General features: G+C 43.7%; 1 protein-coding gene across 3 annotated transcripts in view; it reads right to left on the bottom strand.

Annotated features, from left to right (window-relative positions):
• Window positions 1-22605, bottom strand: part of Tenm4 (teneurin transmembrane protein 4) — a 699747-nt gene that overhangs the window by 547368 nt on the left and 129774 nt on the right. For all 3 annotated transcript variants that reach the window (XM_029479436.1, XM_029479435.1, XM_021166324.2), the window contains exon 2: window positions 13975-14030. The gene's annotated coding sequence lies outside the window, so the exon portion shown is untranslated. The remainder of the gene's footprint in view (window positions 1-13974; window positions 14031-22605) is intronic.

The following is a 22605-nucleotide window of genomic DNA, read 5'->3' as shown; positions in this document are numbered from 1 at the left end:
TAAGATTAAAAACAATACAAATGATTCACTCTTAATATTTCTCATAAATACTGGAGTAAAGGCTATAAGAAAAATTAGTTAAGAAAAATAAGCAAAGGCATTCAGATTGGCAGAAAAGGAGAAACTGCCTCTGTTCATAGATGGCAAGATGTTGGTATAGAAAATACTAAGGATCTCTCTCTCTCTGTCTACCTGTCTCTGTCTCTGTCTCTGTCTGTCTGTCTGCCTCTCTCTCTCTCTCTCTCTCTCTCTCTCTCTCTCTCTCTCTCACACACACACACACACACACACACAAACACACTCACACACTATAGAACTAATAAAACAAGCTGATCAAGATGACAAAAATGAATGTATAGAGTATAGAAAGAAATACTCTGGAATCAATCCATAAATGCAATCAAGAAAATAACTTTATTTGTAATATTATCCAAAGATAATAAAATAAGGACAAAACCTGCATATTGAATAATTTTTTTTAAAATCACAGAAAAATTCAAAGTTTTTATTAATTGGGATGATTCTTTATGTTCATAAACTGAATGATCTTATATTGGAATTAAAATATTTATTTTGTTTTATTTTTATAAACCAACAAATATCTCCTAGAATATATGTGTAAATTCACAAAACACAAAAGTCTGAATCTTGGAAAAAATAACAGAAAAATTGAGGTACCCACACTTCTCAACTTTACAACTGCTTTGCAGGGACAAGAATGAAGACAGGGGTCATTGCAAGGATGCAGATGAGTGGAGTAAAATGGAGAGATCGGGAATGAATTCTCACATTTATGCTCAATTGATTTCTGACAGAAGCAGCAGGACATATGAATGGGAAAGGAAAGTATTTCCAATCAATGTTTCAGAGATAATTGGAGTGAAGGTGGACTCAGACATCATTCAAGATACAAAGTTTAACTCACAGTGGATCACAGGCCTAGATGTAAATTTAAAAGTATTAGAGGAAAACAAAAGACTAAAGCTGTATGATTTGGGATAAGTGGTCACTTCCTTGATGTGACACAAAAATCACAGGCAACAAAAGAGAAATGAAATCTAAATTGAACTTCATTAAAAAATTTAAAAACGTGCTTTTCAGAGCATACTCTCAAGAAAGAAAAGGGAAATGACAGCTCATAGAAGGAGAGAACATACTCTCAAATCATGAACAAATGACTTAAATCAAGAATATCTAAAATCTTACAACTACAGAAAGACAGACAAGCCTATTAACAAGTGGGCAAAGAACTAGAATAAACATTTTTTCAAGAGAATTTTTTTTAAACTGCCATAGTCACACATAAAGATGACACTATTAGTCATTACAAAATCCAAATAAAAACCACAACAAGGCATTACATTAAAACCTCCAGAATGTCTAAAAAAAAGATATATAATAAAAAACAGTGAGTAGAAAGGATACAAAATATTAGACACTCCATGCATATCTAGAGGGATAACAAATGGTATAGATGCTCTTGAAAACTGGTTGCCACTTTTTGAAAATATTAACAATGGAATTACCATAATGTAGGACCCAGAAATTATCACCTCAAGGATATACCTAAAGAATGTAGGACCTAGAAATAGCATCCTCAGTATAGCCCTAAAGAATGTAGAACTTAAAATATTGCTCATGAGATTGACCCAAATAATGTAAGACCCAACAATATCACACACTCAGGGTACACTCAAAAAATGTAGGACTCAGCAATACCAACCACAGGGAATAACTAAAGAATATAGGATACAGCAATATCACCCTCAGGATATACCAAAAGAATGTAGAGCCTAGCAATAGCACCCTTTGGATAAACCAATAAAAAGTATAGGACCTAGCAAAAGAACCCTCAGAATATATTTAAAAGAATGTAAAGTTCATCAATATCATCTCCAGGATATACCCCAAAATACTGGACCGAAATATATCACTCAGGATATAACCAAAGAATATAACATCTAGAAATATCACACTCAGGTTCTACCCCAAAGATCTAGGATCCAGTAATATCACACTCAGAATAAACTTAAAGAATGTAGTACCCAGAAATATGGCCTTAAGGATATATCCAAGGAATATATGACCCAATAATGTCATTCTCTGAATATATGCAAAAAACTGAAAATATACATCCACAAAAAATCTGCACATAACAGTCAAAAAGTAGAAGCAATTTAAATGTTTATCAAGTGATAAATTCGTAAGCAACATTAAAGTGTGTGTGTGTAGTGAAACACTAATTCATACTACAACATGGATAGACATTGCAAACATTATGCTAAGTGAAAGAAATCAGACAGAAAGGCAGCATCTTGTATGATTCCATTTATACAAAATCTTCAGAATAGACAGGTCCATAGAGAGAGAAGTAGATTAGTGGTTGCCAGGGATGGGGGATGCAGGAGATGGTGAATGACTGCTAATGAGTGTTTCTTTGGGGGGTGATGAAATGTTCTAAAATTAGATAGTGATGATGGTTGCACAACTCCGTGAGTATTGTAAAAAACCAGGGAACTGTGTGCTTTAAAAGGGTGGATTTTACGGCATGTGAATTATATCTCAATAATGCTATTATAAAAAATATGCAAGAAAGAGACTGTAGGGAATGTGGAAAAAAATGGAAACAGCTGACTTGCTGGAAGTGCTAAGATGGAAGGTGATTTTATTTCTTTTCCCATTATTGTTGTTTATGGAACAATAATATGAAAAGGAAAGAGACAGGGAGGGGGCTTACTGTAGAAAACGGGCCCCAGGTTTGAAGTTAGGAGACTGAGGTTTTAATCCCTCATGCTGCTAGTTGATGACCATGTACTATTGGGTATGTGTCTATGCCTCTCTGGGCCCCAGTACCCTTTTCTCAGATGCAGGATAATGCCAACCCTCTAGAGCCACCATGAGGATTGCACAAAGCCTTCCAGGCCCAAGAACAGTGTGTGGCCGGTTCTCAGGGTGCTTGTTTTTTTTTCATTTATTTACTCAGTCCTAGAGTATCAACTACCTATCGGGGATACAGATATATAGTGATGAGGTCTTGTCCTTAAACATTTTAGGACTAAAAGTGGGAGACAGACATAGAAATTGTTCCATGGAGTTCACTGGGAAAGGGTGACAACAATTCTATTCACACAAGAGCTTGTTGGATAGCTCTGTGCACAGAGGAAAGACGTTTCTACACTCCTGTTGGGACTTATTGGTGAAGGCACAGATGAAGAAACTCAGATCAAAAGAAGAAAGAAAAAGCCACAGCCACACATCCTCACACCAGGCCCCATGCTCACTCTGTGTGCGCTCTGCTCTCACCTGTGCAATCTCATGCACTTCCCAGAGAATGGCAGCAAGGAAAGGATGACAGCCCACTTTGAAGATGACAAGCTAGTCTTAAAGAACTCGAGCATTTGGTTTCATGCAGCCACCACAAGGGGTGAAATCCATCCCACTTGGCTTTGGCTACCACTCCTCAGGAATCTCAGCCTCCTCGAGCACTAGGAGGAAGGATTGTGGGGAAAGTGATGACTCACATAAGGAACAGGGATTTCCCCAAGTCATGGTGGTAGGATAACTGGGTATGCCTTTCCCTCCCTTAGGGCCCAGTGACTACCATGTCAGACAGAAACCCTAGGACTTATAAGTCTTAGATCATCCAATGGAGAGTTAATGGTATCTTCCAGGAAATAGTCCTGGTCTGTAGATTGTCAGTGTCTAGTAAGTACTTTCCCACTAGTGTCACTAAGTCATGAGTGGAGGCAGATGCTTTAAACAATCTATTTCCTCTCGGTGGGGCATGACCACCAGCCATCATGCAGCAGAGCACCTGGCCAACAGGAGAGCTTGAGCACAGACATGACAAAGAAATGAGCAGAAGAACCCAGTCATTGCTAGGCCTACAGTAACAGTGATGAGGCAGTCACAGCTCAATGAGGGCTAGGACAGGATGTAGGGATGCTAGAGAATAGAGGACATGGAAGGTTGAGCAGAAATTGGTACTATTTGGTGATGTGCCACTTTTGGGTCACCCATGCTTGCATTAGAAACCCCTCAAACTTCCATAAATAATTTCAGTAAACCCATTGGTTCACCAAGTTGGACTTGTATAGAATTGTTTATCCATCTGTTGGTGACAGACTGGGGTGAATCAAGTGTTTTTATAGTTCTGTAAGAAAAGTTTGTCCATGGCAGGAATCCCACACATTGGACATTCCCAGAATGCCAGCATTATACTCTTGCTTCCCCAAGTTTTGGGGCTTGAGCAATACAGTATACCCAGTATATGTAGACACCAAGGTAACCTTGAAGATCAGAGAGGTCAAGTGACTTATGCCTGATTGCACAGAAAATCTGTAGCAGAGAAAGGAGTGAAGACGAATTGTGCTCTTTATTCTCTCACGCTGATTTCAAATTCCATTTTTATATAGAGAAGTCATCGTCTCAAGGACCAAGGCCACAGTCCACAAACAACACAGAAAACCCAGTGTCAAGGGGCTGAGGAACCATGCTTGTAATTTAAACTCTGGGACACTGGTTTTATGCCTGTGTCCCTAAGAGCTTTTTTAACACTTGGCACAGAACTGAAATGCCCTAATCTCTCTTAGGTTCTGGTAGCGTTTACTTTCAGCTCAGAGCCAAAATCCTACCTTACCCGAAAGCAACTTGCACAAAAGCAAGGTCAGTAGCAGAGTAGAGACCCAAGAAACCCTGGAGGGGCACTGCCAAGCTTGTGGCACCTGGACAGCTGGACGAAGAACAGTGTTATTTATCAAGAGTCATTACCAGCCCTGCCTTGGCTTAGGTGTCTGCCCCAGTTCACTGGCTCCAACAGCAAGTCTGTGATTCCCAAAGGCCCCTTGCAGTTGAAATGAATAGAATTGAATACAGAGCTCTACTCTGTTCAGCTTGATGTGTGCTGGTGAAACAAATAGAAGGTTCTTGAGAAATCCATTGTGTTTGGTGGTGATGGCTAGGTGGATAGCCCTGCAACTCTAATGTGATTTCCAGTGACTTGATAGGTCAACAACCAACACTTTGGAGTAACAACCAAAGGCAGGCCACACTCAAGAGGGAACCCCACTAAGAAATCACCTCAGGGGCTTGGGAGATGTCTCAACGGCTTACTATGTAAACACGAGAACCTGAGTTTGACCCACATCACTCAGGCAAGATTAACAGTAGCTGAAATGAGAGTGTGATCTCAGAAAGGCAAGGGGAAGGAAATGAATTTGGGGTGGGGAAAGGGCACTGAGTGAGGCAAGAGGAAACAAGTCTGCACTCAAATGTAATGTGGTCAGGGAGGATAATAAGGAAAAACACAAGAAAACCACATTTTCCAGCAGACATGTTGAGGAAATGGTCCAAGGTCTGCCAAGTATTCGATCTCATCAATAACTGTCCCCTATAGATGGAGAGGGCGAAAGGAACAAATAAGTTCCTTCTCATGAGTGGATTCCAGCGATTGAGAGCATTTATCCAGAGCACTGTATTTGGGAAAGTTCTGAGACTTCACTGAAACACAGTAGTAAAGGCTGTAGTGTTAACCAGAGGTGCCTACAGAGGGCTGGCAGGCAAGAATGGCAACTGCCTGCTGTGTACAAGGAACCAAGATTTGCTTTTCCAGCTGCAGGGAGAGCTACTGTTGTCTCCTCAGTTGAGCTCCTTTCTAGAAGTGGCCTTCAGCTCAAGAGAGTGGTCACCTGCAGGCAGCTGCAGTTGTCACTTCTGTGGCCGTAAATAAGTTAAACTGCACTAGATGCGATGGGGGGGGGATATCAGAGGAAGCATCTCAGGCTCATGATTCGCAGTGGAGTCAACTGAAGAACCGCTATGACTGTATTGCAGTTAACCACCACCACCCCTCCCTCCACCTTGTCCTGGCTCCTAGTCTCACTCTAAGAGGTTGGGTACAGGAACACCCCTATCAACTTTCCACAAGGAAATCTCTACCAGACCCAGTCAGGCTAGCCACACTCAATCCATCATGAACTGCCATCCCTGCATAAGCACGATGTCTCTGTGCCTAGTTAGTTAATAGCTTGTCATCTGTATTCGCTTATTCCTCAACAGGCACTCAGGGCCAGTCAATGAGAACAACACATCAGCTTTCTTTTTCCCGAGGTGTTGAGGAGGCTTGAAGATAAGTTTGCCATTCTTTCTTCTCCTTTGCTGATATCAGAGGTAAAATTTTGCTGGCTTGGCTATTTTCCTCTCATTTCAGACATTCCTTTTCCTAGTCTCTGACTATGAGATAGCTCTCATGCACAGTTTAGTTTTGAGGATCATCATAGGTCAATGATGCCACTGGGGGCCTTAAGAATATATTTCTCTGACTCTCAGCATGATGTGGTCAACATCAACTTATAATATAATAGGCACAGTGAAACAAGGTTAGCACGAACTCCTTTGGACAAGTGGCACAGACAGGTCAAACAATTCCCACATCATACAGCACTTTTATTGCAAAGCCTAGGCTGAACTCTGAGTTTCTTGCTCCCGACGCCTTTTAGGAGAGTTTCCTGAAGGACATGGGCATTAACTCAGGGGATTCTCCGCCCTGGCTCTCTTTATGTTATCACGGGACCCCGGAGTTTTGGTTATGTTCAGATCCTGCTCTGAGTATTGAATAGCATAACTCAGATGGAAGACAGTGTAACAGTTCAAACTCTAAGTTCCTGCTACATGCTGGACAAGGGTCATACTGCTCCTGCTTGGACTCCTCACTCAACGGGGACCTCACTACTGAGAAGGCTGAGGAACCTACTGTTCCCTCACCTGTGTGACTTAATCAGGACCAAGAGGGAAGACTGTGGTATTAGAAGGAGATGAGAGACACAGGACTTAGAATACAGTGCTGAGAATGCAATAGGTACAAATAGAAATGCTTCCTGTTTCTGATAGACACAGAACAAGTAGACATAACCAGCTTATATGGAGTCTAGGTCTAATCCTTTACCCAGGAATGTTCTCTATAATCTCCACATAGCCCCTCATAGAGCCAGAGAAGCACACAGATTAGCTATGGCTTCTGCCACCAAGCATCTGGCTCTGCCATGTGCTCATGTGACTTTACAGAAGTTGCCCAGTCATCTGTGCCTCAGTTTCCCCATCTGTAGGCGGAAGAGAGACTCTTGTTATCTATCACAGCAAGATTGCCATCTACAGGTTTAAATTCTGCTGGGCACACATGGTACGTATTAAAAGCCGCTTCAATCATCGTTCCTGTTCTATAGACCAGGAAATTGAAACAGGAGATTCACCCCTTTCCCTAAGATCAGACCTCTAAATAAGGAGCAGAACCGGCATAGAAACCCTGGTCTACCCAGATCCTCAGTGCACATATTTACCCCTATGGAGCATTTATTCTGTCACTCCTTTTACTTTTTGACTTTTTAGAACAGAATGAATAAGGGGCACTCAGGGGGGCTTCTGTCTGAGAAACTTCACAGTTTGCTCTCTTGAGAGAGCTGCTCTCACCTGCTCTGCAGGATGAGTCTCACAGTCATGTGATGCAGCATGATGCCACCTGTTCACTGGAGAGACAGCAAAGACAGAGCTGGCTCCCTGGTCTGCCACTGCGATGACACTTGCATTTTTGATCTAAGGGGAAGATTGGGCTACAGACAAATCCACCAGCCCCATGTACCCATGGGAATTGGTGACTTTCCAGTGATTCTGTAACCCTGGGGTATGCTGGTAAGCAGAAATGCACTTGTCAGCACACCTGCATAGTTAGTTATGCACAGCAAAGGCTTGATGACTAGCCATTTTCCTGCTGAACCTATGTGAGGAGCAACTGGCATGAGGCGGTCCCTTTGGCTCCGCACAAAGAACAGAAGTCAAATGAAAAGTATTTACCAACTGTTGTATGTGGGTATTGGACAATTAGAACTGACCATGAGAATGGGTATAGGCTGCAGAACAGCAGTGCCATGGGTGTCCCAGCTAAACATCTGCTCCAGCATCATGGAGACATAACATATACATAAAGAGAAGAGAATCCAGAGCTGGGGCCTAGATGTTAAAAGAGAATTTTCTGCTTATCTTATATGGAAGTTCCACAGAGGATTCCTGACCCCTAATGATGCTCTGCAGAGCGTGGATGCAGTGCAGGAATGGTCTCTTCCTTCAGTGCACAGGCACAGCCACCCGGAGAACAATGCTATCCAAAGGCAAGTCTGCAATACCATAGCTCATTGGTCATCACATGGTCACTCTTTCCATTCACGGAACAAGTGCCCCTGCTCTGGCACTTACATAGCAAGGCACCTTTGCCATTGCTGTCTCCAAGACTGAACATAGACCAGAGTCAGACCACAAGAGGGAACCTTGGCAGCTTAATGAATTCCATCAGAAACCTGGTCACATTCCAGTAGCCCCTTGAGTCTCTCCAAGCCCCTCCTCCCTGTCTTAGATCAGTTTCCCCGCAGCTTGACTTTACATGAGTATATGCTCCTACTACCTTTTGGACAAAGTCACAAGGGGTCAATTATCTTGCTGCAATGAGGCTGGAGGACCATTTCGCCGGCTTGCATAAGATGAAACTCCATATGATGAAACACATCACAGACCCATGGGGTCTTGTGGGAAGGTACAGGAAAGGGAAGGTGGTCCCTTGAGAGCAATGCATCAAGATTTGCCTGCCTCCCTTCTTTTGGCCTCATCCACCAATGGCTTGGCTGTTGAGAAATTGCCAGATTCTAAAATGAAATACACACACACACACACACACACACACACACACTGTGGCTGCACATTTCCCCACTATTCTCCATGAACTTAGATTGCATCTCTTGATGCTACCTTGTCCTACTCGTATGTTACAAATGAGGTTTACCCCCAGGAACAACCACTGTACATCGATTTTATTAGTGGCTCTTCATATAATCTTTTATACATGACATGGCATCTCAGCCTTTTCCAGTTTTGCCTTGGCTGTCTGAAAACACTGCTTTAGATGATCAGGCACTAGATTTGAGTGACAGTTTCATAGGAGTTCACAGATGCAGCCATGGCTACCAGCTGTGTCTATGAGGAAGATTACTTAAGAAAGCCTACGTCTCAGTAGGGCAAGACATCCACTGAATGCCAGCTCTTGTGTCCGTTAGCTCAGATTCCTCCTGGAGTCTGTTACTGTTCAGTTGTGCGACCTGGGAAAGTGATTCAATGTGTTTGAGCCATTGCCTTTATAACTACAGCATCCAATGTAGTGGTTGCTGCAGAAATTAAACAAAATAATACAGTCATATGTCACCCAGGGATGTTTTGGTCAATAAGAGACCACACATGCAATAGCAGCCTCTTGAGATTATAACTGAGCTGATAGAGCTCTTATTGCTTTGTGGTAACATCATTGCCATGGTGGAGTTCAATGTGTTATTCATATGATTACAGTGATGATAATGTAAACAATTTATTGCACTGCCAGAGGTAAGAAAGTGTAGCTTGTACGTTGCCTACAGTAAGCACTACTAGGAAGTGATAGCAAGTTGCTTTAAGTTCTTTGATTTAGCATATTTTCTTAAATCATTCGTTTAGAGTACCTCTACTTACTACAAATACTTAAGTAGGTTTGCCATGTTATGTCAGCACAAGGCTCACATATTTATGCTAATTACATGTCTGATTAAGAGGCCATATGGAGTGACTGAACCCTGTGCCATTTAGAAGAATCTACACTTTGATGGCTGCACAAGGAAATCACCTCATCTCATAGTTCTCTGGGCTCATCTCATCATTAAGCAGCACATGAAAGCCCTTAGTGCTATGTACTGTTAACGTACAGTCAATAACTTATTACTAATACTGTTGATCATTACATCCTGTATCCCTCAGCTGCTATAGACCTATGCCCTGCTGGGGCTTGGGGCTGGGGCTGGGGCTGGGGCTTCTGGTTGCTATCTCAGGGAACCTTACCAGCCAATGGAAGAAGACCACAGAAAGCCAATGGCTAGGATGCTGCATTGTTTCTAAAAGCACTAGCACTAGTCAGGGTCACCCCATTTGGACTAGGTATTACCCTATGCTACAGACTTCCTATAAGGCAAATGCTTGTAGCTTCTAGTCTGAATACCTGAACACAAATTCCAGCATTACTGCAAGATTGTGAAAGTTGGCCATGTTCACCAACTTTTTGAAACTGATTTATCTCATGGACCAGAAGGTCTTGTATATATTAATAAATGTCAGTTGGCTAGAGGGCAGGATAAGCCTTAAAAGCAGGAACATTCAGGGGTATACAGAAAGCTGATGCTGAGTGACTGTGCTCTCCCAGCCCTGGACTGTGTGTCTGGGAAATTCTGAAGGCAGGTAACAGGCAGGTGCGTGGCATTGCTGGTGTGGAGACCATTGTAAGTCAAAGATGTCAGCCCAGGAATGAGAGGCTAGACCCACAGATGAAGCAGTTTACAGGAATCAGGCAGAATGCTTCATATAAATAGGATAGACCTCCAGAAGGAAGAAAATGATAAAGATGGAAAGAGAGAGAAGAAGTGGTCAGGGCTCTAGGAAAAGCTGGGTCTCTAGGCTTTCCCAAGCACCTCAGGTTCCTATTCTCCACTCCCACATTATGACTACAGGGCCCTTGGCAGCTCTATCCAGGGCTCAACAGTTGGAAACAAATCTCTCTCTCTCTCTCTCTCTCTCTCTCTCTCTCTCTCTCTCTCTCTCTCTCTCTCCTTATCTCCAGGCAGTACAATGATCCTAGTCTTATTTCTTTTGTGGGTTTGCTAAATCAAATGTAAGAGAATATAAAGTTCTATAAAAATGATCCGTTATCAATACTGACATCCTTATTACTTCTCCAATGGCAAGTACTAATTACAGCTATTACAAATCTGTCAGGTGTACCTTCAGGATTACCGGCAATCTGCTCTACAATCCGCCCTTCATTAGAAGAAGAAGAAGAAGAAGAAGAAGAAGAAGAAGAAGAAGAAGAAGAAGAAGAAGAAGAAGAAGAAGAAGAAGAAGAAGAAGAAACTGAGGCTGAAAGAAGTAGACCCACCATGTGAATAAAGACTCCAAAGTTTCCTGTTAGGACAACATGAGACAGCAGGAGCTAGGGATCCAGGCACACAGCAGTTATCCTGTCAATTTAGACACCAGCTTTGTCCATTGTGAGCAAGACAGGAGAGATCACAGCCTTTGACGGAGAGCAACGGGGTTGTACAGTATGTGAGGGGAAGCTGCCTCCTCCTTGGAAGGATCAATATAAGGAATAGGCATCTTTATCTGATCCAAACACATCTCTGTCCCCTTGCTTAGGCAGCCATAGACAAGGTTCACTTTCAAAATCACTATGCAACAACAGCCTGTGCAAAGAGATGAAGTAGCACGAAGTGCAGGAACACACACACACACACACACACACACACACACAACCACTCCTTAGGGCTTCCAGGAGGGAGCCAGAGGCCATAGTCTTCTCTGGAGACCACAGCTTGTCTGGCCTGGCCCTTTTTGGAGTACTGTGGGGGATAAACAGGAGTACTGCAAACAGAACTTTACATTGCAGGGACTGATTACCTCTGCAGCAGAGCCGTGCAAATTAGAGCCGCCAGCCCCACAACTGAGCAGGTGAGAGGAACAAAACAACACAGACTCAGACCTGTTTACAGGAACGACATTCTTGTAGAGAGCCTGATAAGTCTGTTGCTAAGCCTGCCTTGCTTCCTGTCACCAAGCACCTGCTTCTCATGCAGGAAAGATAATCGCTCTGGGAACAGGCTCCACTCGGGAGACCTGGCAGAGTGCTTGCTATGGAGAGCCAAGGCTGCCTTTCAACAAGCCTTCCCCTTGTCCTGTGTGGGATGAAGGGAAACCCTACCTGGCAAGGAAAAGCTTTGCCCTGCTGGCTGTCTGCAGCTGAAAGTGACCTGCAGAGAAAGAAAGATGTTCCTGGATTCCAAGCTCAGAGTAACTGCTGAACAAAGACGCCAAAGATTCTTGCTGGGACAATGTGAATCACAGGGGATGAGGTTCCAAGAGTATGGCAGCTATCATCTGTCAGGCCAGGTGGTCACCTGCGTTGTTAGTGCTGAGTGAGACAGGTGGAGGGAAAGAGCACAGCCCTGAAGGGAGGGGGTACTGCAAAGGCTGGGAGGGTGCCTGCCACAGAGAGATCAATACAAGAAGCAAGAGTCTGTAGTTGACTCTGAAGAAGGTAAGAGGGATCTTGGTAATTCTATCCAGGATGAAGGGACAGCTGGATCCCATTGTCATTAGAGAGGTCCAAAAGGCTTGTTAAGAGCCATTCTGGAGGTTAGAGGGATGGTTCAGTGGCAATAGTGCTTACTGCTTTTCCGGAGGAGCCAAACACCCACACTGGAAGACCACAAACGCCTGTCATACCAACTGTCAGGGAATCCAATGGAGGCCAGCACCCATGTGCATGTGGCATACGCTAATACAGACACATGAATGAAAAGATAAAAATGTAAATCTGGAGATAAAGAAATTTCCTTGTAAGAATTGCTTTCTAAACATTGTACACACACACACACACACACACACACACACACATAGGTATTGTCTTTCTCTCAGCCCCTCTCCCCTCTTTCTCCCTTCTTCGTTCCCTCCCTCCCTCCCCCTCATAATCCACAAAGCATGTCTCCTCAATTAAATAGACCCACCAGCCATCCCCAGTGCACACTCAAATAGAAACACCAGGTTAGGCCTGAGGTTATTCATGCACCCTTTGAAATCCCAGACTTTGAAAGAGCCCAAGAGCTTCAACTCCAAGAAGTGTCCTCCATATAAACAAACAGCCCAGCCTCTAATCCCTCCCGCTCTCCATGCAGTGCCCGAGGCAAAGTTCTGTAAAGGCAGGAGCTAAGCACTTGCTTTAGTGTCCAGAACCATTGAGCTTTAGGAAGCAGCAGCCTTCAGCAGGGTCACTGCACAACAAGGGGACTGTCCCCACAGCCCTTGGCAGAGTCTCTCTGATATGCTAACTCTCAGTCACTTGGAAACAGAGTCTTGTCTCTGGCATTGGGTAGGTTTATCCTCTTGTTACTGGCTTGCCCAGAGCTCACATCAGTCTTCACTCCTAGGAAAGGAAGGCACTGCCCTCTGCCAACAAACAAACAAACAAACAAACAAACAAACAAAAAAAAACCTATACAAAAAATATCCCTACCTGGGCATAAACCTATCTTGATTTCTGTTTTCCCCAGCACCATCCTTACTGTTGGAATAGGTTAAAAATGTCCATTTTAAAGACTTTTTAAAGGATTCCCATCTATGAGATGAAACTCCTGGAGGAAAGCTCATTGAGACCAAAAAGGCCTAGGCATTAGTCCGCATCTCAAGCACGCACCCATGATACTTTCTTGTTTATAGGTTCACCGCTTATATCAAATAACACTAGCTAATGGTGTTCTGTTATACAATGTAAATCAATTGGGGAAAACATTACAACCATGAATACTACAACCACGAACTCCAAGGCAGGTGTTAGAAGTTTCCATGAAGCAATAATGATCACAGGAAGTGATTATATATACCAGAGGCACAGCAAACTCCATATTAACTCGTCAATCTCCGTGCCCAGCACCGAGCTCAGTATTCTGATGAAAAACAATTCAGAGGAACTAGGGACCGCGAACATATCTGAGTTCATATCTGGAAGTCATAGAATGTGTTGTTGCAGGATCTGAGCACACACACACAGCTCCTCTGACTCCTGGTTGTACAAACACTCAGGTCTACCTTACCAGGTTCTAAAGAGTCCTCCTACCACCCTAAGGAAAGGTCTAACACTAACACGGGGCTAAGAGATCTTCACAATGATTCAAGCAGATCATGACAATAAAACAGAAATCACAACCCATTTAGTACCCAAATGCTTCAAACTGGTTCTGTTCATTTCCTTACTTAAATTGCCCAAAACAGACAAGTCGGGAACTGGGGTGCATGTAGCTGCAGAGGAGAAGCCCCGATGATCGGATATCTGCTTTATTTCAGGCCCAATTCATCGTCATAACTTACCTACTGCCCAAGTGTCCGAGAAATCACTAGCCCTCTCTCAGCCTCAGACTGTCCATCTGAAAAACAAGAAGACAACCACAATGAACCCTGAGTGTCCTCTGTGCTCACAGGCAGCACAACTTTGACACCTAATATTGCCTGCCACCTACTCACCAGCCCATGGAACAGAGGATGTTCCTGATGGTCAGGGCACACACACACACACACACACACACACACACACACACACTGCTCAATGACGGTTCTGTGTCAAACCTGGCCACCAGCAGTACTTCTATCTCTGTATGGAAACATCAGCCTTCCAGGCATCTGGGTACACACTTTTGATTTTCATAGATGTCAACCTAGATCTTTAGGGACAATAGAAGAAAGAGTATAAAGAGCCATGGCTCTCATACATTCTCAGTTAAAAAAAATTAAGGGTTGTGGAGAGATGGCTCAGTGGTTAAGAGCACTGGCTGCTCTTCCAGAGGTCCCAAGTTCAATTCCCAGCAACCACATTGTAGCTCACAACCATTGTAATGAGATCTGATGCCCACTTCTGATGTATCTAAAGATAGCTAGTGTAGTCATATAAATAAAATATAAAATAAATCATTATCTTTATATTAAAAAAATTAATTATATTGATGTGTATTTGTGTGTGTCTTTTGTATGACTGCATACTGTGTGTGTGTGTGTGTGTGTGTGTGTGTGTTTGTGTGTGTGTGTGAAGTGCCTTGGAGGTCAGAAGTAGTCATCAGGTCCCTCGACTTAACAGGTGGTTGTAGGATATGCAGCACAGGTACTGATAACTGAAATGGGTCTGCTACAAGAGGATGGGCAGAGAGAGCTTCTAATGGCTGAGCTGTCTCTCCAGTTCCATTTGAGCATTATTCTTACAATCATTTCTCTCCCAGGCATACACACACACACACACACACACACACACTCTACCTTTCAGAGCAGGACAATGGTACATAAAACCTAGTGGACCGTAGGATCACAGGCCTCCCTTTCATGTCCCTCACATTATGACCAGGACTGCTGCCCTTCCCATAGTGTCTCTTTCTCATTGTCATTTTCTCCAAGCTCTTTGCAGGCCTGTGCTCTGGTCTCTGGCAGTAGCATTGTCTGCACTCAGTCCAGTGGAGTGCGGGGGGGGGGGGGGTGACTTCTGCCACTGGACTTACCCCAGCCTTCAGTTGACTACGTCTGGAAAATAAGGGACAGATAGCAGCCACTCACAGATATTCCTTTCGAATTAGGAACAAGAGTCCAAGGGAAAGAAAAGGAACCCCATCATCTCCCTGAGCCCCTCCAGTCACAGCTGTCAAGGCGGCACTACCTACAGATGTTCTCTCAGGTCCTCGGAACCACTCTGGGAAAGTTTCACAGCCAAGAAGACTAGCTCAGCTTGGCGGCCATCCATCCTAAGGCCACTGCAGTCACTGGTTGCCGCCGCACAGTTTGGCCATCACTGGGTCAGTTATTTGCTTTCCTTTTTGTTTGTTTGTTTAACCTCATATCCAAACATCTCATTACTTTACATTTTAGGCACATATTTTATGTGCTTGTGGAGGGGGTGCGAGTGGGGCAGAGCATGTTACAGTGTGTTGGTGAAAGTCAGACGACAGCTTGTGGGTATTGGTTCTCTCCTTTCGTCCTGTTCATTTGGGAATCAAGCTCAAGACATCATGTAGCAACATTAGTGACAGGTGACTTTACCTACTGAGCCATCTCCCTCGCTCTTAACTTCACTTTTAAGGGAGTTTTAAAAGAGGTACCTGCAGCTTTTTATTTCTTGCCCTTCTCTCCGTGGCCCATTAAAAAGCAACCTTGTGATGAAGATGGAGTCGATTATTGCAAACGGGTTGCTAACAATGTCAAGAGTCATCCTGCACACAAATGTCTACGAACTCCCAGGGTCCAGGTGTTGTCTGTGTAACCTATCTGTCCGTATCTCATTAGAATATGGCACTTTTGAAGTCTAAAATGCTCATCCGCAACCATGCTACCTCTTAGCAGTTTCTTTAACTATACTTGAGGGATGCAGGCATTTGGTCCCTGGCTACTCTGCAGCCTCAGAACTTAGAGATATCACATTTCAAAAGTAAAGCCACAAGAACTGCTTTACTCTTTGTTATCTGTTACAAAGGTTTGCCAAGGTCACCCAGGAGCCAGGACTTGGCTATCCCCAACCCAGCACTCTGTGAATATAGTCACTCCCTCTCCTGCAACCTGTCCTCAGAGCTCCAATCTATAACTCCTTGGCATTGGGCCACTAATTAAGTTCTATTTGCAAGTCAAGGCAGGTTCAGCCCATTCTGTAACATCATCAGCGATTCCATAAAGTGACGAGATCCTATCAATAGCTATTTAAGTTCCCGAAAAGGGCACTTTAGTAAGAAGCGTCCAGGTTTCAGAAAATGTGACTGAAAGTGATTCTTTATTCAAAGATCCAAGATAGTAACCAAGGGAATAGAAAGGGCCAGTCACATAATACCTAGGACTCCACTGTCACGGGAAATGAGGACGAAACTGCAGCCACCAAGAGGCTGTGCTGGATTCTGGCCAATGTGGCTGTGGCATGGCCTTGTTAGAACTTTAACTTCCTACTTCCTGTCATTCGTTAAAATTAATTGCTGTAAATTTTTTATGAGCAGAGAGTAAATAGGTGAAAGGGCCTGTAGAAGTGGCTTAGTCTGCCTTGATGCAGAGCCTCACTCCCTCAAGAAGACTTGGCTTGATTAGTCCCCCCCAATCCAGCAAAACCCTCTCTCTGGAATCATTTGCTAACCAATCCACATTAGTCAATTATTACAGTCATCGACATTATAATTATTACACCCATAGATTGCTTTCTCTTTTAAAGAGCCAGGATTTTTACCAGAATCCACTAAATATTTTTAAAATGTACTACCACCCTGGTGGTATCGATTTGGATCAGGCCCCTTTAGCCTTTCTATGAGAGTATGGAGAAAGAGATGCACACATGCCATGCATTTCTGATGGTTTACAAAGAAGGGTCCCAACCATGGATGCTGAGGTTAATGTCTTTTGAACTTACTAAGAAAGCATTCTCTATAATGGTTTTATGTAGGTAGGTAATTAATCCCTCACTGACAGATGTATACAATTTTTCACTAATTAATATTTCATACATATTTCTCACGTGGCAGTCTGATTATGTACTTAAGCTACATTGCCAAACAGTTGGAAAATGTGTAAATGCCTCCCACAAAAGAGCACATCTTCTTTCATCTCTGCCAGCACTCCATGAGCGAGCTAGCGCCTCTTGCTCTCCTCAATGGTAAACATCAGGATCCTGGTTTATCTCTGTCACTGAGGTAGACACACGATACCATGGCATTTTAATCTTTGTGTCTTTAGTGTAAACATGTTTTCCCACATGCCTTAGCAATTAACATTGTTAAGGAATCAACATGCTCTCTGCCCTTCCTTTACCCATCTCTGAGTAGGCTCGAGAATCTCCGTACTGGTACAAAAGGATTTGCCATGTGTCTTTTCCTTTACTGTTACTGCTGCAGCTGCTGTTGTTGTTAGCTCTCCGCCAGTGTGCTCAGTCACAGCGCTGTCTCCTGATGGTTTCCACCAGAGTCCCAGCAGCTGTTTTGATACCACCTTATATGTCACACTGGTCCTGGACAATTATTCACCACAGTGTATCAATTCTACCTTCAAATATACCTTAAGTCAGTTCATTTTCTCCATCCCAAGGGGTTCCTCAATTCCACTGAGCCACCATTGTCTCTCATGTGGATTTCTGCATGACCCTCCTACCCACTATGTTCATACAGTGTACTGCAATTCTCTCCCCACAAGTTTGAGGGATTTTTTTAATGAAGGAGTACTCCCAAAACTTCTTGTTCTACTGAAACAAAATCTGAAGGCCATAGGGCATCCTTTAGGCTCTCCAATTTCTTTCTAGAACCTGGAAAATGTTGGGTATTCTGACTGTCTGTCTGTTTGTCTGTCTGTCTGTCATCTCCCTAGCACTACAGGTCTGTGCCACCATACCTGGTTCTTCCAGATTTTAATAATGACCAAAAAAGACAAGGGATGAAATGGGTTTGTATGAAATGCCAGGCTCTGACTTACAGCAACCATGAGGGACTATCACATCTTTTCTCACACATACAATTCATAGCCTGGACCTTGGGAACAAGAGTTCTAGAACTGGGGGTGCCAGAAAGGCTAGATCTGTCTGCGTCACAAGCTCTTTGGCAGTTCCAGTGTTTCTCTATCCTCTGTGCCCACATTCAATAAATGTTCAATGGACTTCATTTTAAGTCAAATGATATAGTAATTACACCAAATTTACCCTCTTCCCTCCCATATTCAAACATAAATTTACTTGACTGCAATTATTGATTTGATGAGTTTTTCTTTCTATAGAGCGAGACACATATTTATGAACATTTGCTCTTAGGTTGTTTTTCTGAGTTAACTCGGGAGAAGCAGATATAGGGAAGAGAGGCTCAGCTCTCCTCCGGCTGCATCTCACTAGTCCGCTCTCTGCAGCTCCCCGTCTTCAGTTCAACATCCAGTCACCAAAATCAGCAACTCACTCCACACCCACTCTCCTACAGGGTCGCAGAGGTGGAAACAAAAAGTCAGGTGGGCAATTAATTACCTTGGCAGACCTAGAATTACCTGGGATATGGGCCCCCGCGCACACCTGTGGGGAACACCCATCTTAATGGAGGGCTAGTCCATTCCCTGAGAGTGACCTTTGGACTGGATAAGACAGAGAAAGTGAGCTGAGTTTTAGCTTGCCTTCACCATTCTCAGAGTGTGGGTATGATATGACTGGGTGCTTCAAACTCCCACTGCCTTAAGGCCCTTGCCACGATGGACTGTACCTTGAACTATGAGTTGAAATGAATACCTCTTCCCTTAAGTTCCCTTTTATCACAGCAATAGGAAAAGAAATGCTAATAGGTGTGGTGCCACCTCTTCAGCTCCGTTTAGAATAGTCTCAAATTAATCTATGCCAGTTGCCAGTAACATGTTGATAACTTGCTTTAGCCCCCGAAGGCCACTGGCATATGGAAGTGGAAGGTCAGCAAATCAGGATTCTCTGAGCCCTGAAGGAGGTACCAAGATAGATCAAAGTTTGTCTGATGACCTGATCAAAGTCAAGTATCCACGGAGAAAATAAGATCAAGATACTACCAGTATCCGTGTTTGTCTCCGCCCCATCTCCAAACACTCTAGTCATTGTTTTAATATCTTTTTTTTTTGACCCACCTCCCACAGCTCTAAATAGTTCTCTTCTGCTTCTCAATATCTAAGGAAGAGTAATGGGGACCATTCATGGTGCTCTTTAGTCCTTAGTGAGACTCTGGGGTTGACCCCTGCCTCTCATTCCCTCCCAAGCTTGTTGACTGTAGACAACATTTGTGGTATCAGTAAGCCCCCATGTTTTCACTTGAGATGGATAGACACTAAGAGCACAGAACCTCAGGGTTGCCTTGGTCTTTGTATGCGTCACATCTAACAGAGATGTGATAAAGGGATACTGAAACAATGACACATCTAACAAAGCTGGTAAACATCATGATGAGTGCAGTCTGGTAGCCTGAGTTGCCAACAGTATAGCTCACCCTCTTCCCCTGGTGCCTCTCTCCTTGGGACCCCTTAAGATCTTGCCACTATATTTTCCAGGGCAGCACAGTTCCTTTTCTCCCAGCTTCTATCTGCCTGAAACTTCCCAAAGCCCTGTGCACTGCTTGCCATGGATCTGTCTTTCATGGTGTCAGGCACCAGGAAAAAGCTCTGGGTTTTCTTTTTTAAGCCTGTCTATGATACTACAGGCAACTTGTTCTAGTTGCATGGTCAGAGCAGCCCAAGTGGGCCATGCACTGTCCTAAATGCTCTATAAATATCACTCCATTTAATCTTCATTTACAATTTTGAGAGTTAGATGCTGTCATTTCCTTATTTTACAGATGAAACAAGAATACTGAAAGGCCTACAAAATTGCCTAAAAGCATACAATGAGTAATAGAGCCAAGATTTTGCTCGTGTTTATTGGCTTCTTTGTTTCTTTCTTTTTTTTTTTCGAGACAGGGTTTCTCTGTATAGCCCTGGCTGTCCTGGAACTCACTTTGTAATAGACTAGGCTGGCCTCAAACTCAGAAATCCACCTGCCTCTGCCTCCTAAGTGCTGGGATTAAAGGCTTGCACCACCACGCCTGGCTAGCTTCTTTGTTTCTTTCAGACTGGGTTAAGTCTATAGCCTGAGAACCTGGGATTGTCCTCCCTCAGCCTCCGGAATGCTGAGACTGAAAGAGTATACAACCATACCCCTCTAGGACCAGGATTTGGAGCCCAGGCAAACCAGCATCAGAATACAAATCCAGATGGTGGGGTGATTGTGATAGGGTTAGGCTGAGTGTCAGGAACTCCTTAGCTCCCAGAAGCCTTCCATTTCCAGTGAGAAGCAAGAATGTGAAGGAGAAATCATAGCTGGACCCCAGAGCTGTGCTGTGCCAATTTGTGAGGGCTGGGAATGGTATGGAAGGTGGAGGGCCACAGTCATCACTCTAACTGCTGAAGATAAAGCACCTCAACCTAGCCACCTACCAGGAGGACAGAGACATTCTCTGGGTCAGCCTTCTATCAAGGTAGATGCCAGACCTGAGTGGTCACATCCCTGGTGACAGCATAGTAAGGCTGAAGAAAGCATAAACTGAGCCTTCTAGAAGCTTCCATCTAGGAGGGTCCAGGGACCCCAAGGCTCAGGCATGCTGTGTGAGCTTTGAGTGTCCACTCTTCATATGTAGGTACTTTGTGGAAACTCTGTTGATCTAAGTTAAGCCTTGCCACCAGATGTCTGAGTGAGTGAGGAAGCTCTTCCTGAAAATGATGGGCAGTGATTTCCCAGGTCATCATTGCTGGGGCATGGATTTTCAACCCCTGGACTTCTGTTGCTGATTAGGGTATCAAAACATGCTCACTTGAGCTTTCTCCTGGGCATTGCAGAATCAAAGGTCCTGTCCTTTCTCACTCCTTCTCACTTAGATCTCATCTTGTCTGTGTGGTCAGGGTGATGGAAGCAATTTAGGACGGAAAAAAAAAGATACGGTAGACATGAGGTCTCAACCTTCAGCACCAAACAACTCCCCAAGGTCTGGCAGAGCCAGTAATGAAACCCTAGAACATTAACCAGCTTTCCAGGGACTCGTGAGGTCCTCCAGACAGCTGCCCCAGCTGCAGGCACTCCCGTTGGGATGCTATGCATTACATTACTTTCAGGGGGAGTTTGCTACAGAAATAATGGCTTTTATTATTTATCTAAAAACATGGGAGGTCTACTAATCATCCAAGATGCTGTAGGATGCTGCCGATCTTTTCTTTTTTTTTTTTTGCTGCCGATCTTTTCAACTAGACCCACAGAACCATAGGAGAGAGCCTTTCTAATTTTAACAACTCAAGCAAGTGAGCCTTGCTTGGAAGAGCAACTTCTCCACCCAGCAATTTCATGCTTGCCCTTCCATTTGGCATACAGCTGCCAGCCCCGTTCTCTGCACTGCACATGGAAGGAATTGGTGATTGGGAGAAATGTTACAATCGTGGGCCTCATCAGCATCCAAATCACAACTTTAAAAAATTACTTATTTTTCAGATTTTAATACAAGTATACAATGAAATATGATCACAACCACTCCCTAATTTCCCCTCCGACTCTCCCCATATGCTCTCAACATGCCTCTCCCAACTCCAACCTACCCTCATAGCCCACTAAGTTCAAGTAGTACTGACCATACATCCACGGATATGTGGCCATCCACTGGAGTAAAGGAGAGCTCCTCCAAAAAGAATGATTCTCCACCCCCCAGCACCTCTGAGATGCTAATAGCTCTTAAAGTAAGAGGGTAGGTCATGATGGTCATTTTTCTTATCAACAGTGCCAAACTCTAGATTGTACCAAAGCTGTCATGTAACACTGAGAAAGTTACTTAGCACCTCTCAGCCTTATCTTCTACCTATAAAGTGGATCTCTTTCTCACAATGTCTATGTAGATTATGGGATTTATATAGGACAGCCACCTCTCCAGCTCCACTTTGACCTTTCAGCTGCTCATTTTGGCCATAAAACATGTATCTAGAGCAGAAAATGGAAGATAGAGGTCCTGTGCTCAATAGTGGAACCCAGTGAAGGCTCTGTTCTAATGAATGAGAAAAAAGAAGTTGGGAACAGTCTTTGCCAACAGAAGTTCCAGGCAGGAGGTGTGGAATGTGGGTGGACCCATGATGATGCAGGCAGACAGGCAAGAAGACACTGAGAGTCTGAGAAAGCAGCAAAACACCTGGATTAGGAGGGATGAGGTTGATATCCTCCAGATGCAGCCATTTGCCTAAGAATTTCATGAATTGATTGTTATTAATAGCTGAGTAGTACTCCATTGTGTAAATGTACCACATTTTCTGTATCCATTCCTCTGATGACGGACATCTGGGTTCTTTCCAGCTTCTGGCTATTATAAATAAGGCTGCTATGAACATAGTGGAGCATGTGTCCTTATTACAAGTTGGAACATCTTCTGGGTATATGCCCAGGAGAGGAATTGCTGGATCTTTCGGTAGTACTATGTCTAATTTTCTGAGGAACCACCAGACTGA

Source organism: Mus caroli, chromosome 7 (genome assembly GCF_900094665.2).
Source record: "Mus caroli chromosome 7, CAROLI_EIJ_v1.1, whole genome shotgun sequence".
NCBI classification, from domain to species: Eukaryota; Metazoa; Chordata; class Mammalia; order Rodentia; family Muridae; genus Mus; species Mus caroli.
This window is presented reverse-complemented; position numbering and strand designations above follow the sequence as displayed.